The sequence below is a fragment of the Anomaloglossus baeobatrachus genome, chromosome 1 (genome assembly GCF_048569485.1).
Source record: "Anomaloglossus baeobatrachus isolate aAnoBae1 chromosome 1, aAnoBae1.hap1, whole genome shotgun sequence".
Lineage (NCBI taxonomy): Eukaryota > Metazoa > Chordata > Amphibia > Anura > Aromobatidae > Anomaloglossus > Anomaloglossus baeobatrachus.
Window position 1 is genome coordinate 722876153 of NC_134353.1, and position 24142 is coordinate 722900294.

Below are 24142 nucleotides of genomic sequence, written 5' to 3' on the forward strand. Positions count from 1 at the left end.
CTGGTTATGACTCCTCATAAAATTTGCATTGGTTTGCTACTATGGCGGTCAGAATTGCATACTCCACTCTTGTAGATGTTTTGAATCTAGCTTCCGATACTGACTGCGATAGCAGAGTGTCCATAGCTACAAACCCCCTTCAAGGGTTGGTTACCCTGGTTCCTGCTACAGAAGAGTTGGTAAAGGAGGTTAGGGTTTAGATATTGGTAAAGTTTTTTACATTATGCCAATTTTTTCTTCTTTGACCCTGGCCGGAGAGGACGGTGGCGGAGGTAAAGGCTTTTGCCCATGGCTTCACTCCTCTCCGGTAACATTTGTGACATGTAAATGTTATGCTCTATATGTTATGTGTTTTGTCATTGTCCTTTCCCATTCCTTATGTGTCTACCCTAATTGTGGTGAGGGAATCCTCTTTACCCCATTGAGAGCCATCCAGCATGGGCCTTTAGGCAGTTGTGAGATGTGGCAATATCCGGTTAGTCTTCGTATGTAATGCTAATTTTGCATTATACTACTACAACTTAAAATATGGTTAAAATTTTAAAGTTAAATGTTAAGGGTTTAAACTCAAACATTAAGAGGCGTATGGCGATTGGTGAGATGCGGACCAAGCGAGCTGATGTGGTTTTCTTGCAAGAAACGCACTTGAACCTTAATGGGAACTGCAACTTTGCTAAACATCTGTACCCCACGATTTTTTTAGCTTCCCAGGAAAGGAAAAAAGCCGGTGTGGCTATTTTGATATCAAGGAACTGTCCCATTCAAGTTACGACCTCCTTGGCAGACCCACAGGGTAGGTACCTTATCCTACAAGGGACATATAAGGATCTTCCGATCATTTTGTGTAATATTTACGCCCCTAATACCTCCCAGATCCTCTTTTTGAACTGGGTATTCCTCAAACTCACACGCCTTCCCTCCTCAGCGTGGATTGTGGGTGGACATTTTAACACTATTTTCTCTGACTCTTTAGAAAGGTTGACCATTAACAATCATTTGTCGAGCCCGTCTCAGCGTAAATTGACAGCTGCCTTTCGAAGACTGATCCGCAGGTTTGCCTTATTTGATTTGTGGCGAGTTAAACATCCCTCAGAAAAAACCTTTAACTTCTACTCTCCCCCTCATGGTACACACACCAGGATCGACTTCTTCTTTGGCAACATTCAAGCCCTTAGATTGACGAGCAATGTGGATATTGGTGCAATAACGTGGTCAGACCATGTGCCAATGACTCTCACCCTAGATCAGACAACACCACGCACAAGAGTCTGCCACTGGAGGCTCAATGAGTCCCTCCTCAAGAGAACTCCCTACAGAGACAAACTGGAAGCAGGACTGATAGAATACTTCAAGAACAATGAGGGGTCAGTGTCTAATTTTTCTACGGTTTGGGAAGCCCATAAGGCCGTCTTTAGAGGGCAATGCATAGCATTAAGCTCCCGTATCAAAAAAGATAGACTTTATCAGAGAGATCAGCTCCTCAGAAGTCTCAGAGACTTAGAAAATAGTATGACCCTTAACCCATCAATACGTACCCTAAAGCGGGCTTTACACACTGCGACATCGCTAATGCGGAGTCGTTGGGGTCACGGAATTTGTGACGCACATCCGGCCGCATTAGCGATGCCGTTGCGTGTGACACCGATAAGCGATTTTGCATCGTTGCAAAAACGTGCAAAATCGCTAATCGGCGACATGGGGGTCCATTCCTAAAAATCGTTACTGCAGCAGTAACGAAGTTGCTCCTCGTTCCTGCGGCAGCACACATCGCTGCGTGTGACGCTGCAGGAACGAGGAAGCTCCCCTTACCTGCCTCCCGGCCGCTATGCGGAAGGAAGGAGGTGGGCGGGATGTTACGTCCCGCTCAGCTCCGCCCCTCCGCTGCTATTGGGCGGCGGTTCAGTGACGCTTCAGTGACATCGCTGTGACGCCGCACGGACCGCCCCCTTAGAAAAAAGGCGGTTCGCCCGTCACAGCGACGTCGCCGGACAGGTAAGTATGTCTGACGGCTGTTGTGCGACACGGGCAGCGATTTGCCCATGTCGCGCAACAGATGGGGGCGGGTACCCACACTAGCGATATCGGGACCGATATCGCAGTGTGTAAAGTAGCCTTTAGAGGTATAGTAAAGACTCGTGCCCAACTGAAGGACCTAGAGGTCAATATAACAGAAAAATTACTACTTTATAGCAGGCATAAATACTATGACAAAGGAAATAAATCTCACTCCCTTTTGGCTCGCCAACTTAGAGAGGATAGGGGGAACTCATCCGTTTATGCCTTGAGAGATTCTCGGGGGGAATATTTTCTATGACCCCACTAAAGTTGCAAAGATCTTTCAGGATTATCTGTCAAGACTGTATTCTTTGCCTAGCTCTCTTCCTGCAGACCCAGGAAGACAGAGGGAGATAATCCACTCCTTTCTTGAGCAGTGTAAGCTGCCTACTCTTACTCAGAATGCTGTAAATACATTGAATAAAGAAATCACGTGTGAAGAGGTAGAAGAGGTGCTTAAATTACTTCCTAATGTAAAATCCCCGGGTCCAGATGGTCTGAAATATTTTTACTACAAGGCATTTGCGGATCGACTCACCCCCTATTTAGTTAAATTATTTAATAGCTTCTTCACGGGCTCCCCTATACCCACAAGTATGTTACATTCTTATATTATGCTCATACCCAAACCGGGGAAGGATGCTATGGAATGTGCCAATTATAGGCCCATAGCACTCCTTAATGCTGATTTGAAAATCTTTACTAAATTATTGGCCCTACGTCTTTCGGTCCTGCTCCCACACCAAATACACAAAGACCAGGTGGGTTTTGTCCCATGTAGGCAAGGGGGGGACAACACCAGGAAGATTATTGACTTAGTAGAAGTTGTTAATAAGACAGAGAGTGAAGCACTCCTTCTTAGTTTGGATGCGGAGAAGGCATTTGACCGTCTGGGGTGGCCATTCATGTTTGAAACATTGCATCATTTTGGAATCTCAGGTGCATTTATCACTGCCCTGAAAAGTTTATATTCATGCCCCTCAGCATCAGTCAAACTTCCTTATGCTGCATCTCAACCCTTTCAGATACAAAATGGCACTCGTCAGGGATGCCCTCTGTCCCCCCTGCTCTTTGTTATGTGCATTGAGCCATTGGCTGCTGCTATTCGCATTGACCCTAATATACGTGGAGGAATGGTGAGAGACAAGGAGTTTAAGCTATCCTTATATGCGGATGATGTCCTATTGATTTTGTCCCAACCACATGCCACCCTCCCGAATTTGCATTCCCTATTACTACAATTTGGAAGGCTGTCAGGGTATAGGGTCAACCAGAGCAAAACGGAAGCCCTGCCTATTAATATTCCACAGGGGCGAGTTTCCTCCTTACAGGAAAACTACAATTATAAATGGAAAAATATATCATTGACATACCTGGGGATACAACTAACATCTAAGTATAAGCTATTATACCAGCAGAATTATCCTAGTTTATTTACTGAGATAAAAAGGCTCCTGCTCAATTGGAACAAGCTCCCATTGTCTCTGTTTGGAAGAATCCCTGCAGTCAAAATGTCTGTCCTGCCAAAGCTACTTTACCTATTTGAGACCCTTCCGGTGTGTGTACCATACAAAGAGTTGCGCAGCAATCAGTCTATTATACTTCAATTTGTTTGGGCCCACAAGAGACATAGAATTAAGAAAACGACTTTGTTTGACAGTAAACTGAGAGGAGGCCTAGGGGTCCCTGATATTACTAGGTACTATTGGGCAGTACACTTACGTCACATCCCTGCATGGTCTAATCGCTGTGCCTTCTCTAGATGGATGGAAATAGAGAAGTTATGGCTCGCCCCAATACACCCCAACTCGTACCTCTGGGGCACCTCATCTAATAAGCCTGATCCACATACCCTGGGCCCTTTAGCCTTCACTAAGAGGATATGGGACTGTTGTGTCAAAAAGTTTCCACTTAAATCTGAACACTCTCCATTGACTTATTTTCTTTTTAATCCCAGAATGCCAGGCAATATGCAGGGTACAGCGACTAAAACATGGTTTGACAGGAAACTCTTTTGCTTTGCTGACATAGTAGACGCACACTCTAGAGTCCTTCTCCCCTACGCCACCATAGTTGCTAAATTTAATCTCCCTGGCAATTCCCAATATTGGTATTTACAAATTAGACACCTGATGCACTCCCTTTTTACATCCTTAGAAGTCTCTATCCCTACACTTTTTGAGAGATTATGCAGAGCTGGGGTCTCTACTAAAGGCCTCATCTCAGATATATACCGTATTTTAATTACCCCCTGCCCAGAAGACAAGCCAGATCATACATATATGAGGAAATGGGAAGATTTCCTTGGTGAGACCATTCCCTTGGGTATGTGGAAACGGATCTGGGATACTGCCTCTAAGACATCCTCATGCTATGTCTATAAGGAAAATCAGTATAAATTACTCATGTATTGGTATCACACCCCATCACTACTACATAAACTAAACCCAGCTATACCTGACAATTGTTGGAGGTGTGGAGCTACAGGAGGAGACATACCACACATATTCTGGGTATGCCCCATTATCCAGTGCTTCTTGAGGTTGGTGCAATCCCTTATATATAAAGTAACTGGCCTTCGGGTTCCCCTGGATCCTAAATTCTATATATTAAATATACCACTTGTTCAACTGGGGAAAAATGTGAAGCGGATATTGTTACATATAACTACAGCAGCTAGATGTCTGATTGCCCGTAACTGGAGATCAGCCCATCCACCCTCACTTACTGATCTCCATTCTCGGATCCAAGATGTGAGAAGGATGGAGCATCCATCTGACCTGTCAAATAACACGGTAGATCATGTTGAGAGTGTTTGGTCACTTTGGGACACCTATTGGGCCAATAAAGAAGAATAGTGAAGTATGGTCTTGATGGAAGCCTGATATATCCACCCTCACCACTTCATCCTCTCTCCTTATATCTCCTTGTCTAGTATTGTTTTGTTTGTCTTGTCACATTCCCTGTTTTTATTGTATTAGTGGATAGTATGATATGTACACTGATTCTCGGTTTACAGTTATTGCTCATATGCTTGTGAGACATATCTATGCATTCATGTACTTTTTCCGTGTCTGTTTAAAAAATTTAATAAAACATTCAGTTATAAAAAAAAAACTTATGCAAAGGATGCGTTTTTTTTTGCTGCATCCGTTGCATAGGTTTTAGAGCCCGATTGGGCCGCTCAGCAAAAACCGGATGTGTGAAAGCAGCCTTAGCCAATGCGGCGGCCAGATGGAAAGTCGCATGGCATGTTATTCTCTGCGGCGAAAAAAACACATCGCGCCGGGATGCGTTGCATATAGTGGCACAACGGATGCTACAGATCGTACAAAACAACGGAAAGCTTTTTTTTTTTATATTTTTTTTTTATTTTATTTTCTTCTTTACAGTTTTACCGGCAGCAGACTATTGTGAACGATCAGCTGATCGCTCTCAATAGCCGGCGGCCGGGCGCTCAGCTGAGCACTCTCACATGCCGGCGGCCGGGCGCTCAGCTGAACGTTCGGCCACTGAGAAACAAAATAAAGTTTCTGTGATTTAAAAAAAAAAAAAAAGCATGCGCAGTGAAAAATAAAGTCGCTCACAAACCGTTACATGCAGCGTTCCTTCCACCCGACGCAGCATCAAAATAACGACGCTGCGTTGTCCAGCGGATGCAACACTGACACTTGCGTTACAGTGCGTTGTCCATACAAGTCTATGGAGAATAGCGCAGTGCGTTAACGGACTGCGCTATTCTCCATAGTGATGGACCCCGCTGAACGCAAGTGTGAAAGTACCCTGAGGCTGCGGTCACTCGGCACAGAGCTGTGGTCGGCCTCCGCTCACTGCCGGCAGGAGGCAACTGCTTGTTCCGTCTGTCTCACACTGACGACACGTCGACACAACCGGCTGCTTCCCCATTTGCCCATTTCCCCCAGGGTCCTCACAGCCTTTGGGCCTTGTCTTACCGCTGTGTAGCCTGCTGCCCATCGCCAGGACTTGGATTTGCCGCTTTCCGCCTTTGAATCCTGATAGTGTGTGGCTGTGTGAGTCACCATCGGGATGTGAGGACTGCGCCTGCACATCAGCTGACGTCAGCACGCCTCCTCAATCTGATAGGCTCACACTGCAGGCCCGGGCCAGCCCAGCAAAACGTACCATGACAACATGTCCACGCCCCCTGGCCCGGCCCAGTGAGCAAAAGAATGAAAGGGGAGGGTCGTGGCCAGTCAGCTCAGCGTCTCCAGGCCAGACACATCACACGTCATTTCGTAGGGCTGGCCCGGCTGTGCAGTGAGTAGTGAGCTGAGCAGGAGGGGGGCCTGGAGGACGGACACGCTGACTGCCCGGGCCCCTCCTCTTTCATCCTCTGATCATCGGGCGGGCCCCAGGAGGGGGCAGGGAGCGTGGATGTTGACAAATGTAGTGTGACGTGTCAACGTGCATGCCCCCTGCCCCTGGGGCCCGCCCGGTGATCAGAGGAATGAAAGGGGAGGGGCCTGTCAGCGTCTCCAGGCCAGACACATGTCACACTACATTTCGCAGGGCTGGCCCGGCCTTGCAGTGAACAGTGAGCTGAGTAGGAGGGGGGGTCCCGGACGGATACGCCGACTGCCCGGGCCCCTCCCCTTTCATCCTCTGATCACCCAGGCCCCAGGAAGGGGCAGGGGCATGGACGTTGACAAATGTAGTGTGACGTGTCAACGTGCACGCCCCCTGCCGCTGGGCCTCTCCGGTGATCAGAGGAATCAACACTGTCTATATTCGGTCCGGATCTGTTTTTAAGTGTTTTTATAAAGATGTTCACCTTATGTCTTAAATAAATTTTGTACTTTTTTTGCACTATAAAAACTCTTTTTCTCTTGCATTATTATGTTTATGAGTTTGTGCTATAAGTGGGGTTTTGGTATTTTCCACACCCACAAACTGTTTTGTATGGTTTTATGGAGCATTGCATTCATTAACACTGTATTCAGTAGTATTTTTCTTCTTGCAAATAAAGTGGAAAAATGCATTTTTATACAGTGATCCTAAGAATACTCATTGTAGAAGCCTCAAAATGTTGAGTACTGTTTCCTTAGGCCTCGCTCTCACTTGTTTTTAAAATAGACGAGTACAACATGATAAAAAATCAGATTGCACACGCACCAAAGTTGTTCAATGAGGCAGCGTCCATCTGCAATTTTTTTTCAGCTGAAATTACAGTCGTCGTCATCCCAACCTGTAGGCATTGTAGTAGTAACAGAGCCCTGTCTCATAAAATTGACATCCATGGCCACCGTGTCCTGAACATCTGCATCTCATATTTTCTTTTTCCCTTTATGCTGATGACCAGGACCCCCACGGGATTGGGAACTGCACAGTCCCCAGCAACATACACTGCCCTCTTTCTCTTAACGCCCTGCAGAGGTGTAATAGTCGATCCTGGCCCCTCCTGTTAACTATGACTATGTAGAAAAATAATTATTTTTTTTAATATATTCATTGTGTTTATTATTGATTATCATTACTTTTGGATCGCCCCTCGTACAGGAAGGCTGTTCCTCGCTTCCAGAATGCAGAGTTTGGCCCTCAGCTGAAACTATGTTAAGAGTCACCATCACCTTTGATCAAGGATATCGTTGCACTGGGGGACCACACCAATAACGGAGGCCGCAACACTCCCGCTGACTGCAGGGGAAATAATCACCCATGCCTCATCCGTGGGTGCACTCCATGGCTGAAGCAGAGTTATGAGCCACCACATCACCGCTGCTTGGTCGAGAAGGCTGCGTCCTGGAAGTAGGCCACAGGCCAGGAATAAGTAAATATAGTCCAGCTCACCACAATCCCATATGTCTAACCTCTGATACCCTGGAAGTAATAGATCCCACTGTGGTTATAAACATGTTTTGGACTAATGGAAATAGAAGAAAGGATTCAGCTTCTGGAAAAAAAAATCCAATAAAATGCACTTTTTTACTATATTTGTTAAAAACAACACTATCTTGTAATTCTCACATGAAATAAACAGGAGTCACAACCAGAAAGGAGCACCAGATACATTTCGATCAGAATTTGATCTTAGACTTCTTTTTCCACAGGCCAGGAATGCCAACTTCCTGTCAGCCACAGCTCTAGAGATAATTCCACCCAGAGGCCAGAGAAAGTGTCGGGAACACTAATTTCTCTCCCCAATCAGGAGATCCTCGAGGGCGCTTCTGAACTGACCTCTACAGGAACTTCACTTCTCTGAGGTGTAACGCTCCAGGGACCTAGCCCACCAATCACCCGTCACATGTATAGAGAGTGTAAAAACAGGTGCCAGAGGGGACACACAGGCAGCCTGGAGTTATATCTACACTGCCTGTACCCCATGCACCACTGTGGCTGCCCTTAACATTTCTAGGAGAGCCAGTAAGTCTGCCCTATTTTCTGCCTGATGAGTAGAGATGAGCGAACCGGTCCCGGTTGGGCTCGAGGTCAGTTCGCCGAACGGAGGCCCCGTTCAAGTTCGGTTCGTCGAACGTTCGACGAACCGAACTTGAACCGCATAGGAAACAATGGCAGGCATTCACAAACACATAAAAAACACCTAGAAAACACCCTCAAAGGTGTCCAAAAGGTGACAAACAACTCACAACACAACACAAACACATGGGAAAGTGACAAGGACATATACTCATGCGAAAACAAAAGAGCAGGACAAGGAAAAAGAGGAGACACAGATATAGGCATGGCACGCCCTTCTAAAATCATGTAAAACACCGCAAGGTGACTCCAAGCGGAGTCTCCCTTTTTTCCAAAAATTGGGCCCCACACACACCCACCCCTTCAGTGGCAGCAGTTGTGCCCCAGTTGTACACTTCACAGCTAGATTTGCATCAAGCACATTCAAAAATACGCCATAATTAACCGTCCCCAGGATGACACCGGGGTAGGTAGCAAAGTCTTTCCTGATCCCAGCTCTGTTCATCTTGGCTCCTTTTAAAAAACACATCAAGCAAGGGTTACTCCAAGCGGAGTCTCCCTTTTTTCCAAAAATTGTGCCCCACACACACCCACCCCTTCAGTGGCAGCAGTTGTGCCCCAGTTGTACACTTCACAGATAGATTTGCATCAAGCACATTCAAAAATACGCCATAATTAACCGTCCCCAGGATGACACCGGGGTAGGTAAAAGTCTTTGCTGAACCACGACTTGTTCATCTTGGCTCCTTTTAAAAAACACAGCAAGCAAGGGTTACTCCAAGCGGAGTCTCCCTTTTTTCCAAAAATTGTGCCCCACACACACCCACCCCTTCAGTGGCAGCAGTTGTGCCCCAGTTGTACACTTCACAGCTAGATTTGCATCGAGCACATTCAAAAATACGCCATAATTACCCGTCCCCAGGATGACACCGGGGTAGGTAGCAAAGTCTTTCCTGATCCCAGCTCTGTTCATCTTGGCTCCTTTTAAAAAACACATCAAGCAAGGGTTACTCCAAGCGGAGTCTCCCTTTTTTCCAAAAATTGGGCCCCACACACACCCACCCCTTCAGTGGCAGCAGTTGTGCCCCAGTTGTACACTTCACAGCTAGATTTGCATCAAGCACATTCAAAAATACGCCATAATTAACCGTCCCCAGGATGACACCGGGGTAGGTAGCAAAGTCTTTCCTGATCCCAGCTCTGTTCATCTTGGCTCCTTTTAAAAAACACATCAAGCAAGGGTTACTCCAAGCGGAGTCTCCCTTTTCTCCAAAAATTGGGCCCCACACACATTCACCCCTTCAGTGGCAGCAGTTGTGCCCCAGTTGTACACTTCAAAGCTAGATTTGCATCAAGCACATTCAAAAATACGCCATAATTAACCGTCCCCAGGATGACACCGGGGTAGGTAAAAGTCTTTGCTGAACCATGACTTGTTCATCTTGGCTCCTTTTAAAAAACACAGCAAGCAAGGGTTACTCCAAGCGGAGTCTCCCTTTTTTCCAAAAATTGGGCCCCACACACACCCACCCCTTTCAGTGGCAGCACTTGTGCCCTAGTTGCAAACAGGATGTTTTGATTTGCATCAAGCACATTCCAAATCCACAAGCATTTACTCTCCCCAGGATGACACAGGGGTAGTAAATTCCTTCTAGATCCATGACTTGTTCATTTTGATGAACGTCAGTCTGTCCACATTGTCACTGGACAGACGCGTGCGCTTATCTGTCAGCACACACCCAGCAGCACTGAAGACACGTTCAGAGACAACGCTGGCAGCTGGACACGACAAAATCTCCAAGGCGTAATTGGATAGCTCTGGCCATTTTTCTAGATTTGAAGCCCAAAATGAGCAAGGCTCCATTTGCAAAGTCATGGCATCGATGTTCATTTGGAGATACTCCTGTATCATCCTCTCCAGCCGTTGACTATGTGTCAGACTTGTTGTCTCTGGTGGCCTTGCAAAGGAGGGTCCAAAAAAATTATGAAAAGATTCCATAAAATTGCTGTTACCAGCACCAGATACGGTCCTACTGGTACGGGTAGACTGTTGAAGATGACGAGACCGTCCCATGTTTGGCAAGTTACAACTGGGAGAATCACTCCCTGCACCTGCACGGTTGTTTGGTGGAAAAGCCGAGCTAAGATCGAGTAACAGCTTCTGCTGATACTCCTGCATACGTGCGTCCCTTTCTATGGCTGGAATTATGTCACAAAATTTGGACTTGTACCAGGGATCTAATAGTGTGGCAATCCAGTAATCATCATCACTTCTAATTTTGACAATACGAGGGTCATGTTGGAGGTAGTGCAACAAGAAGGCACTCATGTGTCTTGCGCAGCCATGCGGACCAAGTCCACGCTGTGTTTGTGGCATAGAGGTGCTAACCGTTCTTTCTTCCTCTGACATCTCCCCCCAACCTCTTTCAACAGAAATTTGACCAAGGTCTCCCTCATCCGCTGAGTCTTCCATGTCCATGGACAGTTCGTCCTCCATTTCTTCATGTTGTCCTGCATCTTCCTCAACATTTAGCCTGCTACCATGCGCCCTTGTTGATCCCTGTCCCCCATGGTCCCATGCCTGCCGCGTTGGTGATGATTAACGTCTGGACCTTGGTAATGTTGTTGTCCCTTGCGCATATGAATCTTCCTGTAGTTCCTCCCCTTCCTGTTGTCCCATCCCCTGACTCCGAATAGTGTTTAGCGTGTGCTCCAGCATGTAAATGACTGGAATTGTCATGCTGATAATGGCATTGTCAGCGCTAAACATATTCGTCGCCATGTCGAAACTGTGCAGAAGGGTGCATAGGTCCTTGATCTGAGACCACTCCATCAGGGTGATCTGCCCCACCTCTGCATCTCGTTGGCCCAGGCTATATGTCATGACGTATTGCACCAGGGCTCGGCGGTGCTGCCACAGTCGCTGTAACATGTGGAGAGTCGAATTCCAGCGTGTCGCCACATCGCATTTCAGGCGATGAACCGGCAGGCCAAAAGACTTCTGGAGCGATGCAAGTCGCTCAGCTGCGGCGGTTGAACGGCGGAAGTGAGCAGACAGTTTTCGTGCCCTGTTCAGAAGGCCATCTAGGCCGGGATAGTGTGTTAAAAATTGCTGGACAACAAGGTTCAACACGTGAGCCATACAAGGCACGTGTGTCACCTTGCCCAGGCGAAAGGCCGCACCCAGGTTTCCAGCATTGTCGCACACGGCCTTACCAGGCTGCAGGTTGAGCGGAGACAACCATTTATTAAACTCGGACCGCAGAGCTGACCACAACTCCTCAGCTGTGTGACTCTTATTCCCAAGACATGTCAAGCTAAAGACCGCCTGATGCCGTTGCGCTCTGCTGCCAGCATAGTAATGAGGCGTGCGTGATTCCTTCTGCGCAGTGAGAACGCTGGTGGCCTGACCAGGCAGGCTTGGGGTGGAGGTGGAGGACCCAGATGAGGTGGAGGAGGCAGAAGCAGTGGCGGAACTTGGACAGACAGAGGATTGACACAAGTCGTGGGGACGGCAAGACTTGTGCAGCAGACCCTTCAACATCTATCACAATAGTTACCCAGTGCCCAGTCAGCGACATGTAACGTCCCTGTCCATGCTTACTGGTCCAAGTATCGGTGGTGAAATGCACCCGTTCACACACAGAGATTCTCAAGGAAGCGGTGATGTTGTGTGCGACATGCTGGTGTAGCGCGGGCACACCTTTCTTAGAGAAGTAGTGGCGACTAGGCATCTGGTACTGGGGCACAGCGACAGACATAAGGTCTCTAAAATCCTCTGTGTCCACTAGGCGGAAAGGCAGCATTTCGGTAGCCAAGAGCTTACAGAGGGATAGAGTCAACCTCTTAGCTTTGTCATGGGTCGCAGGAACTGGCCTTTTATTTGACCACATCTGAGGGACAGAGATCTGGCTGCTGTGTGTAGACGGTGTTGAGTAGGGTGTCCCTGGAAAAATGCAGGTTTGTGAGGAAAGTGCAGGCGGAGACATGATGTTGCCTTCATCCAACGTTGGTGCTATCAATATCTGAGAGAGCTGTACACACTCACTTGTTTCCACTTCCAAACTAACTGACGACCTACCAAGCAAAGTGCCTGTTGCGGTTACAGTGGTGGAAGTTGTGCGTGGAAAAACAGGTGTGACAGCTGTCCCCACAGTCCTAGAAGATGAAGAGCGTGCGGATGCACTGGAAGGGGCAGGCGGTGGATGGTTCGCTCCGCTAGGCCGCATTGCAGCAAGGTGAGCTTCCCACCGGGACATATGATATTTATTCATGTGACGATTCATGGAAGAAGTTGTCAAACTGCTGAGGTTTTGACCTCTACTAATAGAACCATGACAAATTTTACAGATCACATAATTTGGGCGATCTTTTGCTATGTCAAAAAAGGACCAGGCTAGGCAAGGCTTAGAGGGCATGCGACCTGTTGATCCACCCCGACTAGTGCTCAGAGGCAGAGTGGTGGCTGAGGATGCAGTTGTAGACGTGCTACCAGTACTCCGACTCTGTCCAGGAAGGCGCAAGGTAACTTTGTCATCAGTTGCATCCTCCTCCACCACCTCTGTTGACCTCCTCGAGTGCCTGACTGTGGGTTGACAGTAGGTGGGATCTAGAACTTCATCATCAATTGTTGTGTTTGCACTCCCCTCCCCCTCAGACCGAGCCTCTTCTTGCCCTGACCGAATATTTAAGTTGTCATCCCAATCGGGTATCTGCGTCTCATCTTCATCAGTATGTTCCTCATTGTCTATAACCACAGGTGTTACAGTTTGTGACAAAGGGTCAACATTATGCTCAGAAACTTGGTCCTCATGGCCTGAATCAGAGTCACAAAGGTTCTGGGCATCACTGCAGACTATTTCATGTTCTGTACTCACTGTAGCTTGGGAGCAGACCTCTGATTCCCAGGCTATAGTGTGACTGAACAGCTCTGCAGACTCAGCCATCTCAGTTCCACCATACTGTGCAGGGCTGATGGAGACTTCAGAGCTGGGAGAAAGCAAGTTTGATTGGGATGACAACTCAGAGGACTGCTGTTTTTTGGATGCGGTACTTGAAGTGGCTGAGAGTGCACTTGTTGGACCACTTGAGATCCATTCAAGCATTTTCATTTTTTGGCCATCATCTACCTTTGTTCCTGTTGTTCGTGTCCGTAAAAAAGGGAGCACATCGGATTGTCCACGGTAAGTAGTAGACATCTTACTTTTGCTTGTAGATGGTCTATCTTCAGCAGATGATAATGGAGCTTTGCCACCTTCCCCACGGACAAAACCTTTTTTTCCTTTTCCACCACGCCTCTTCCCCTTTCCACCAGCATCTGTCATTTTGCCACTCATGTTGATTGCGACAAGATTGTGCACTGAAAATGTGGTAGTAAAAATTGAGAGGTGGTGTAGATTGCAGCGGTGGTCTAGCTTTATTAACAGCAGAATAGTAAAGAATAAATATCCCTGACAATGCAACTACGGCCCTTAAACTGGCAGCATAAATTGCTAGTATAATGGATTAGTAACTATGAGTTGGAGTGTGCAATGCAGGCAGACGTGCTGCAAATATCTTTGCACTAGTGGGACTAGACAAAAGTCCAATAGCCACGTTTAGGATGCCACTAGGTACACTAAGGGGCACTTTGCACACTGCGATATCGCAGGTGCGATGTCGGTGGGGTCAAATTGAAAATGACGCACTTCCGGCATCGCATGCGACATCGCTGTGTGTAAAGGCTGGATGATACGATTAACGAGCGCAAAAGCATCGTAATCGTATCATCGGTGCAGCGTCGGCGTAATCCATGATTACGCTGACGCGACGGTCCGATGTTGTTCCTCGCTCCTGCGGCTGCACACATCGCTGTGTGTGAAGTCGCAGGAGCGAGGAACGTCTCCTACCGGCCTCACTGCGGCTTCCGTAGGATATGCGGAAGGAAGGAGGTGGGCAGGATGTTGACATCCTGCTCATCTCCGCCCCTCCGCTCTGATTGGCCGCCTGCCGTGTGACGTCGCAGTGACGCCGCACGACCCGCCCCCTTAACAAGGAGGCGGGTCGCCGGCCACAGGGACGTCGCACGGCAGGTGAGTGAGTGTGTGAAGCTGGCGTAGCGATAACTTTCGCTACGCCAGCTATCACCACATATCGCTGCTGCAACGGGGGCGGGCACTATCGCACTCGGCATCGCAGCATCGGCCTGCGATGTTGCAGTGTGCAAAGTGCCCCTAAGTGTTTGCTAGTATAATGGCTTAGTTATAATGAGTTGGAGTGTGCAATGCAGACAGACGTGCTGCAAATGTCTTTGCACTAGTGTGACTAGACAAAAGTCCAATAGCCACGTTTAGGATGCCACTAGGTACACTGAGTGTTTGCTAGTATAATGGCTTAGTTATGAGTTGGAGTGTGCAATGCAGGCAGACGTGCTGCAAATATCTTTGCACTAGTGGGACTAGACAAAAGTCCAATAGCCACGTTTAGGATGCCACTAGGTACACTGAGTGTTTGCTAGTATAATGGCTTAGTTATAATGAGTTGGAGTGTGCAATGCAGGCAAACGTGCTGCAAATATCTTTGCACTTGTGGGACTAGACAAAAGTCCAATAGCCACGTTTAAGATGCCACTAAGTTTCCTCAGTGTTTGCTAGTATAATGGCTTAGTAACAATGAGTTTGAGTGTGCAATACAGGCAGACGTGCTGCAAATATCTTTGCACTAGTGGGACTATACAGATGTCCAATAGCCACGTTTAGGATGCCACTAGGTTTACTGAGTGTTTGCTAGTATAATGGCTTAGTACAATGAGTTTGAGTGTGCAATGGAGGCAGACGTGCTGCAAATATCTTTGCACTAGTGGGACGATACAGAAGTCCAACAGCCACGTTTAGGATGCCACTAAGTTTCCTCAGTGTTTGCTAGTATAATAGCTTAGTAACAATGAGCTTGAGTGTGCAATGCAGGCAGACGTGCTGCAAATATCTTTGCACTAGTGGGACGATACAGAAGTCCAACAGCCACGTTTAGGATGCCACTAGGTACACTGAGTGTTTGCTAGTATAATGGCTTAGTTATAATGAGTTGGATTGTGCAATGCAGGCAGACGTGCTGCAAATGTCTTTGCACTAGTGGGACTAGACAAAAGTCCAATAGCCACGTTTAGGATGCCACTAGGCACACTGAGTGTTTGCTAGTATAATGGCTTAGTTATGAGTTGGAGTGTGCAATGCAGGCAGACGTGCTGCAAATATCTTTGCACTAGTGGGACTAGACAAAAGTCCAATAGCCACGTTTAGGATGCCACTAGGTACACTGAGTGTTTGCTAGTATAATGGCTTAGTTATAATGAGTTGGAGTGTGCAATGCAGACAGACGTGCTGCAAATGTCTTTGCACTAGTGTGACTAGACAAAAGTCCAATAGCCACGTTTAGGATGCCACTAGGTACACTGAGTGTTTGCTAGTATAATGGCTTAGTTATAATGAGTTGGAGTGTGCAATGCAGGCAGACGTGCTGCAATTGTCTTTGCACTAGTGTGACTAGACAAAAGTCCAATAGCCACGTTTAGGATGCCACTAGGTACACTGAGTGTTTGCTAGTATAATGGCTTAGTTATAATGAGTTGGAGTGTGCAATGCAGGCAGACGTGCTGCAAATGTCTTTGCACTAGTGGGACTAGACAAAAGTCCAATAGCCACGTTTAGGATGCCACTAGGTACACTGAGTGTTTGCTAGTATTATGGCTTAGTTATAATGAGTTGGAGTGTGCAATGCAGGCAGACGTGCTGCAAATATCTTTGCACTAGTGGGACTAGACAAAAGTCCAATAGCCACGTTTAGGATGCCACTAGGTACACTGAGTGTTTGCTAGTATAATGGCTTAGTTATAATGAGTTGGAGTGTGCAGAGGACAGGAGGGTACAGTGCCAGGGTTGTGGGGCTCTGGGTAGAGGAAAGGAAGCCTGCCTTTCTATTCCCTCCTAATGGGGAAATGCAGCGACGAAATCCCTGACCTTAGCTACACAGACGCTGTCTCTGTTTTCAGGACCTGTCACCTATGGCTCTGACCCTGCCGGTACGAGCCCTTAAATGGACTTATAGAAAGTGCTATCCCTAAGCTGTCCAGCGCTGTGTATGGAGCGCATACAGCTGTATCGGCGATAGGACAAAGGACGGAGCTGCGCCAGTGATGTCTGACACCAAGGACGCAGAAGGCAGATAATGGCATGCTGGAGGAAAATGTCTATTCTGTACAGTGCTGTGTATAGAGCGTACACAGCAGTATTGGAGATAGGCGCTGCGCCAGCGGTGACTGACACCAAGGACGCAGAAGAGATAATGGTGTCCGGACGGGCAGATACTAGTTTTTATAATGCAGTGACATGTGACATGGACATCCTATCACACATGCCGTTGCTTCTCTGGCTAAAAGTCCACTTAGCTGTGTGTGTGTCTGGGATTGGCTGACATGCTGGCCCGCCCCACAAGACGCGCGCGCTTAGGGAAGGAAGACAAGGAAAAAAAAAAAAATGGCCATTATACAAACAGCTGTGATCTGAAGGCGCTGTTCACGCACACTATACACTGAAATTTCATAATAGTGTGAGTCACAGAGTGACTTACACTATTACAGCGGAAAGCCAGCTAGGAATTAGCTGTTTTTTTGCTGCTAGAGCCATTATTGAACGTTTCTAGAACTATCGAGCTTTTGCAAAAAGCTCGAGTTATAGTTCGATCTAGAACAGGCCCCAAAATCACTCGAGCCTAGAACTGGAGAACCTCGAACCTAGAACCGCGCTCAACTCTACTGATGAGTTCAAGCTGGATCCAGGAAGCCAAGAGGAGGTAACTTCCCACCCTGCAAACCTTTATATTCCCTGTAACCCCTCCCCCAAAACCCTATCCAATTTGATTAACTGAAAAACCACCATGCCCCATCTTTGAATTCCCTAACCCTTTAACTCCCTTACTCAAGATTATCATGGGGCCTGTATGCCCTATAGGGCTCCCTGGCTTTTCTTAGTCTGAGGGTTTTTCTGCTCATATACCTTTATGAGTATTTAGAAGATGTTATTGAATAAAAGGTGCTGTTTCAAAACTTTCTCAAAATGTTCTTTTTATTATAGGCCTCATTTTGCATAAAGTGTATTTAAAACAAAGCACTGCAATCTATTTATAGTCCAAAAAGGTATTGTATTTCATTGTAAAATCAAGAATAGTGTACTAGATTAGACAGCTTTTAGCCACACTCTCCTCAGTAATACTTACAATCTAAACCTTCTAACATGTAAACAAATTACGGCTAATTTTATATGAAAACAATCAACCTATTGGTATTTTTGGAGTGTGGATTTGACTAGGTGTAAAAAAGGAAGCCTCAGAAAATAGAATAGAAAATACATAATTCAAGAAATGTGAATTCAGTGTAGCAAGGTAAAGGGGCTAACCCCCAATTCAACAAGTAGATATGAATTTTAATTATCGTTTCTAAAATACATACTGATTCAGACACCATCATACACAAGGCACAACATATTTACTCAACGTAGAGTTATGACTTTTACAGTTTTTACCCCAATTTGAAGCAGCTCTGCCAAAATGGATGCAGCTGAAGAGGAGTCGGAGCTTGACGAGGTCTGGCTGCACCCCTCAAATTGAATAAAGTACCGGAGTTTTTTTACTGGAGAAATGCTACTCCTGCCCATGACTGGAGTAGCATTTCTGGCAAAGTGCAAAGAGGTGCTCACTATTGAGAAGATGTGTTGAATTTTTTTAGTGAATATAAACATAAAACAAAATAGTGATTATTTTTTTCTGTATGCATAGTCTATGATAATGTAGAACTCTACACTCCAGTTGTACCATAGCATAATTATTAACAACACCACCACTCCGCACTGTAAAGTAATTTCAGTTCTTACACATGATACAGGGGTGGACATACAATTGATGTAACTTGTGCAAGGGCCGAAATGGCAAGAGGGTCCACTTCCACCTCAAAAGCAGGTGGAAAGGTAAATTATGGTGCGCCATTGAATTGTAAAGAGCTCATATATTATTTTCTCACATGACTCTCTTTTATCTGTGTTTCCTCTTGAGATGACAGTTTTACTTCACAGCACAGTGTTCCTTTAATATGTCATTTTTTTTAAATAAAATTGTTAGAAATAATTTTACTGACTGACCTAAACAATTATATGACACATCATTGCCCTGTTATGAGAAATGCTCTTGGTAAACTTAATGTAATTTCATTGATGTTCTAGGAGAAGGTTAAGAGAGCTCCAACACTCCAGTGTATGTATGAACAGACAGAAAAGCTCTTCTATCAGTTTGTAGAAAGCTAGAGGCCACTCGGAGCTCCCTGCTGCTTTATTCAACTGGTATAAAATTATAGTATTCCAAAAGCAGAACGACACTTAAATTCATTGCTAAACAAAAACTGAAAGCAGTTTATTCTAAATGAAGTTTAGTTTTTATGACATTGTAAACTATAATGCCTTGCATTTTCTTTATGAATTAATGAAGATGAGTGAATCTTTTGAAATTCAAATATGCCAACTTTGCAGAATTTTCTCCAAAATTTCAATTTTCACTGAAGAGAGTACCTTAAATTGCAGAATTAAAAAACCTCTAATTGCCTGGTAAATAAGTGTAAAACACTGTGAGATCACCTTCAAGACAGTTGAACATGTTTTGAGCTCTGTAATGCCTTTTTAATGTCCAAATCACTTCCACCTTGCTGGCTTTTGGACAACAAATTGTAACCAGAAGTAGCCATAAATTTATTTAACAACACGCTACGGTATCAGAATTTTTAGGTTACTTAAATAGTCTAAACAGACTAAAATCTATCCCTTTTGGGGAGGGCAGATGTGTGCACTGCTATTGTTTATGGACAAGTACTGCAAACAAAAGAAGGCATGGCATTTTCACATGATCGAGTGTCCCAATTATCCCAATTGGAGGATATAAAGAGCTTTGTACTTTGAAAAAAAATAAGTGATAGTTTTTTTTATCAACCATCCAAAAAATATTCCTTTAAAGAGAACCTGTCATTAGAGATGAGTGAACATGTTAAGAAAAGGTTCGACAAATTCAAATTCAGTACAAACTTTGGCCAGCTTGGTTCAGGCTCGGATTTATGAGAACTTTTATCAAATGCTCATTTTAGTTTGGAAACTGTTCACAGCTTATGTAATACCTCCTATTACTTTGACTACAATATTGGTGCTGTATGATAAGTGAGAAGGTACATGTTTTATGAAGGGAGGGTGTAGGGAGAGGTCAGGGGAGATGGATGGTCAGTGGAAGGTTTATTTTTTTCTTAACTTTATGTGTGTATGTTCCGACAGCCAATCAAGGTGCAGAAACCATCCACAATGTCCAGAAACAAGGGCTTGTGTAATTGGCTGCCTAAGTCACATATCCTTCTGCATATAAAAAGTGGATATGAGAAGTCAGCGCAATTTTTTGATTGCTAAAGCTCAGGGGTGGTGCTGCCACCACTGCTGCTAGACAGTTAACTTAGCTAGGGGGTTTAATCATAGGTAGTTCAGATAGCTAGGAGGGTGATAGTGTAGAATAGGGAAGTGCAAGGACGTGCAGTATACGGAACGTTGTGTGCCACAAATTGGCATTTCATCATCTAGTGATTGCTAATTGTGTGTTCCAGCTCAAACTTGCCATATCCTCAGCTAAATAGTGGTTATTCTGTGCACCATCTAAAAATTGAAATTTCACTATCTAAATAGAGTCCATTCTGTGGTAGAGCTCAAAATTGCTATTTCATTATCAAAATAGTGCTCATTCTGCGGTCGAGTTTAAAATTGCTATTTCATTATCTAAATCGTTTCCATTCTGTGGTGAAGCTAATAATTGCTATTTCATTATCTAAATAGTGGCCATTCTGTGGTCGAACTCAAAAATGCTATTTCATTATCTAAATAGTGTCCATTCTGTGGTGGACCAAAAAATTGCTATTTTAATCACAAAAAGAGAGGAAAGTAGCACATATATAATTTGAGATTACCAAATGAAATAAGATATAATAATATTTATTTTATTTTTACAAATTTTTCATTTGGTGATTCTAATTTATACAGTCAGGGCCAGAAATATTTGGACAGTGACACAAGTTTTGTTATTTTAGCTGTTTACAGAAACATGTTCAGAAATACAATTATATATATAATATGGGCTGAAAGTGCACACTCCCAGCTGCAATATGAGAGTTTTCACATCCAAATCGGAGAAAGGGTTTAGGAATCATAGCTCTGTAATGCATAGCCTCCTCTTTTTCAAGGGACCAAAAGTAATTGGACAAGGGACTCTAAGGGCTGCAATTAACTCTGAAGGCATCTCCCTCGCTAACCTGTAATCAATGAAGTAGTTAAAAGGTCTGGGGTTGATTACAGGTGTGTGGTTTTGCATTTGGAAGCTGTTGCTGTGACCAGACAACATGCGGTCTAAGGAACTCTCAATTGAGGTGAAGCAGAACATCCTGAGGCTGAAAAAAAATAAAAAATCCATTAGAGAGATAGCAGACATGCTTGGAGTAGCAAAATCAACAGTCGGGTACATTCTGAGAAAAAAAGAATTGACTGGTGAGTAGAGTTGAGCGCGGTTCGTGGTTCGTGGTTCTCCAGTTCGCGGCTCGAGTGATTTTGGGGCATGTTCTAGATCGAACTAGAACTCGAGCTTTTTGCAAAAGCTCGGTAGTTCTAGAAACGTTCGAGAACGGTTCTAGCAGCCAAAAAACAGCTAAATCATAGCTTGGTTTCTGCTGTAATAGTGTAAGTCACTCTGTGAATCAAACTATTATCACATTTCAGTGTATAGTGTGCGTGAACAGCGCCTTCAGATCACTGCTGTTTCTATAATGGCGATCGCCATTTTTTTTTTTTTTTTTTCTTGTCTTCCTTCCCTAAGCGCGCGCGTCTTGTGGGGCGGGCCAGCATGTCAGCCAATCCCAGACACACACACAGCTAAGTGGACTTTGAGCCAGAGAAGCAACGGCATGTGTGATAGGATCTGCATGTCACATGTCCCTGCATTATAAAACCGGACATTTTCTTCACGGACGCCATTATCTGCCTTCTGCGTCTTTGGTGTCAGACATCACTGTCGCAGCTCCGTCTTCCTGAGTCCTATAGCCGATACAGCTGTATGCGCTGCATACACAGCGTTAGACAGCTTAGGGAGAGCACTTTATAGCAGTCCTTTTAAGGGCTCCAACCGGCAGGGTCAGAGAGCCATAGGTGACAGGTCCTGCAAACAGCAACAGCGTCTGTGTAGCCCAGGTCAGGGATTTCCTACCTGCATTTCACCATTAGGAGGGAATAGAAAGGCAGGCTTCCATTCCTCTACCCAGAGCACCACAATCCTGCCACTGTACCCTCTTGTCCTCTGCACACTCCAACTGATAACTAAGCCATTATACTAGCAAACACTCAGTGTACCTAGTGGCATCCTATACGTGGCTATTGGACTTTGCTATAGTCCCACTAGTGCAAAGACATTTGCAGAGCGCGTCTGCCTGCATTGCACACTACAACTCATTCTAACCAAGCCATTATACTAGCAAACACTCAGTGTACCTAGTGGCATCCTATACGTGGCTATTGGACTTTGCTATAGTCCCACTAGTGCAAAGACATTTGCAGAGCGCGTCTGCCTGCATTGCACACTACAACTCATTCTAACCAAGCCATTATACTAGCAAACACTCAGTGTACCTAGTGGCATCCTATACGTGGCTATTGGACTTTGCTATAGTCCCACTAGTGCAAAGACATTTGCAGAGCGCGTCTGCCTGCATTGCACACTCCAACTCATTAAAACCAAGCCATTATACTAGCAAACACTCAGTGTACCTAGTGGCATCCTATACGTGGCTATTGGACTTTGCTATAGTCCCACTAGTGCAAAGACATTTGCATAGCGCGTCTGCCGGCATTGCACACTCAAACTCATTTTAACTAAGCCATTATACTAGCAAACACTCAGTGTACCTAGTGGCATCCTATACGTGGCTATTGGACTTTGCTATAGTCCCACTAGTGCAAAGACATTAGCAGAGCACATCTGCCTGCATTGCACACTACAACTCATTCTAACCAAGCCATTATACTAGCAAACACTCAGTGTACCTAGTGGCATCCTATACGTGGCTATTGGACTTTGCTATAGTCCCACTAGTGCAAAGACATTTGCATAGCGCGTCTGCCTGCATTGCACACTCAAACTCATTTTAACTAAGCCATTATACTAGCAAACACTCAGTGTACCTAGTGGCATCCTATACGTGGCTATTGGACTTTGCTATAGTCCCACTAGTGCAAAGACATTAGCAGAGCACATCTGCCTGCATTGCACACTACAACTCATTCTAACCAAGCCATTATACTAGCAAACACTCAGTGTACCTAGTGGCATCCTATACGTGGCTATTGGACTTTGCTATAGTCCCACTAGTGCAAAGACATTTGCAGAGCGCGTCTGCCTGCATTGCACACTCCAACTCATTAAAACCAAGCCATTATACTAGCAAACACTCAGTGTACCTAGTGGCATCCTATACGTGGCTATTGGACTTTGCTATAGTCCCACTAGTGCAAAGACATTTGCATAGCGCGTCTGCCTGCATTGCACACTCAAACTCATTTTAACTAAGCCATTATACTAGCAAACACTCAGTGTACCTAGTGGCATCCTATACGTGGCTATTGGACTTTGCTATAGTCCCACTAGTGCAAAGATATTAGCAGAGCACATCTGCCTGCATTGCACACTCCAACTTTTTTAAACTAAGCAATTTTACTAGCAAACACTCAGTGTACCTAGTGGCATCCTAAACGTGGCTATTGGACTTTGCTATAGTCCCACTAGTGCAAAGACATTTGCAGAGCACGTCTGCCTGCATTGCACAATACAACTCATTGTTACTAAGCCATTATACTAGCAAACACTCAGTGTACCTAGTTGTATCCTAAACGTGGCTATTGTACTTTTGTCTATTCACAGTATTGGAACGATATTTGCAGCACGTCTGCCTGCATTGCACACTCTAACTTTTTTAAACTCAGCCATTTATAGTAGCAAACACTCAGTGTACCTAGTTGTATCCTAAACGTGGCTATTGTACTTTTGTCAATTCACAGTATTGGAACGTTATTTGCAGCACGTCTGCCTGCATTGCACACTCAAACTTTTTTAAACTCAGCCATTTATAGTAGCAAACACTCAGTGTACCTAGTTGTATCCTAAACGTGGCTATTGTACTTTTGTCTATTCACAGTATTGGAACGATATTTGCAGCACGTCTGCCTGCATTGCACACTCTAACTTTTTTAAACTCAGCCATTATACTAGCAAACACTCAGTGTACCTAGTGGCATCCTATACGTGGCTATTGGACTTTGCTATAGTCCCACTAGTGCAAAGACATTAGCAGAGCACATCTGCCTGCATTGCACACTACAACTCATTCTAACCAAGCCATTATACTAGCAAACACTCAGTGTACCTAGTGGCATCCTATACGTGGCTATTGGACTTTGCTATAGTCCCACTAGTGCAAAGACATTTGCAGAGCGCGTCTGCCTGCATTGCACACTCCAACTCATTAAAACCAAGCCATTATACTAGCAAACACTCAGTGTACCTAGTG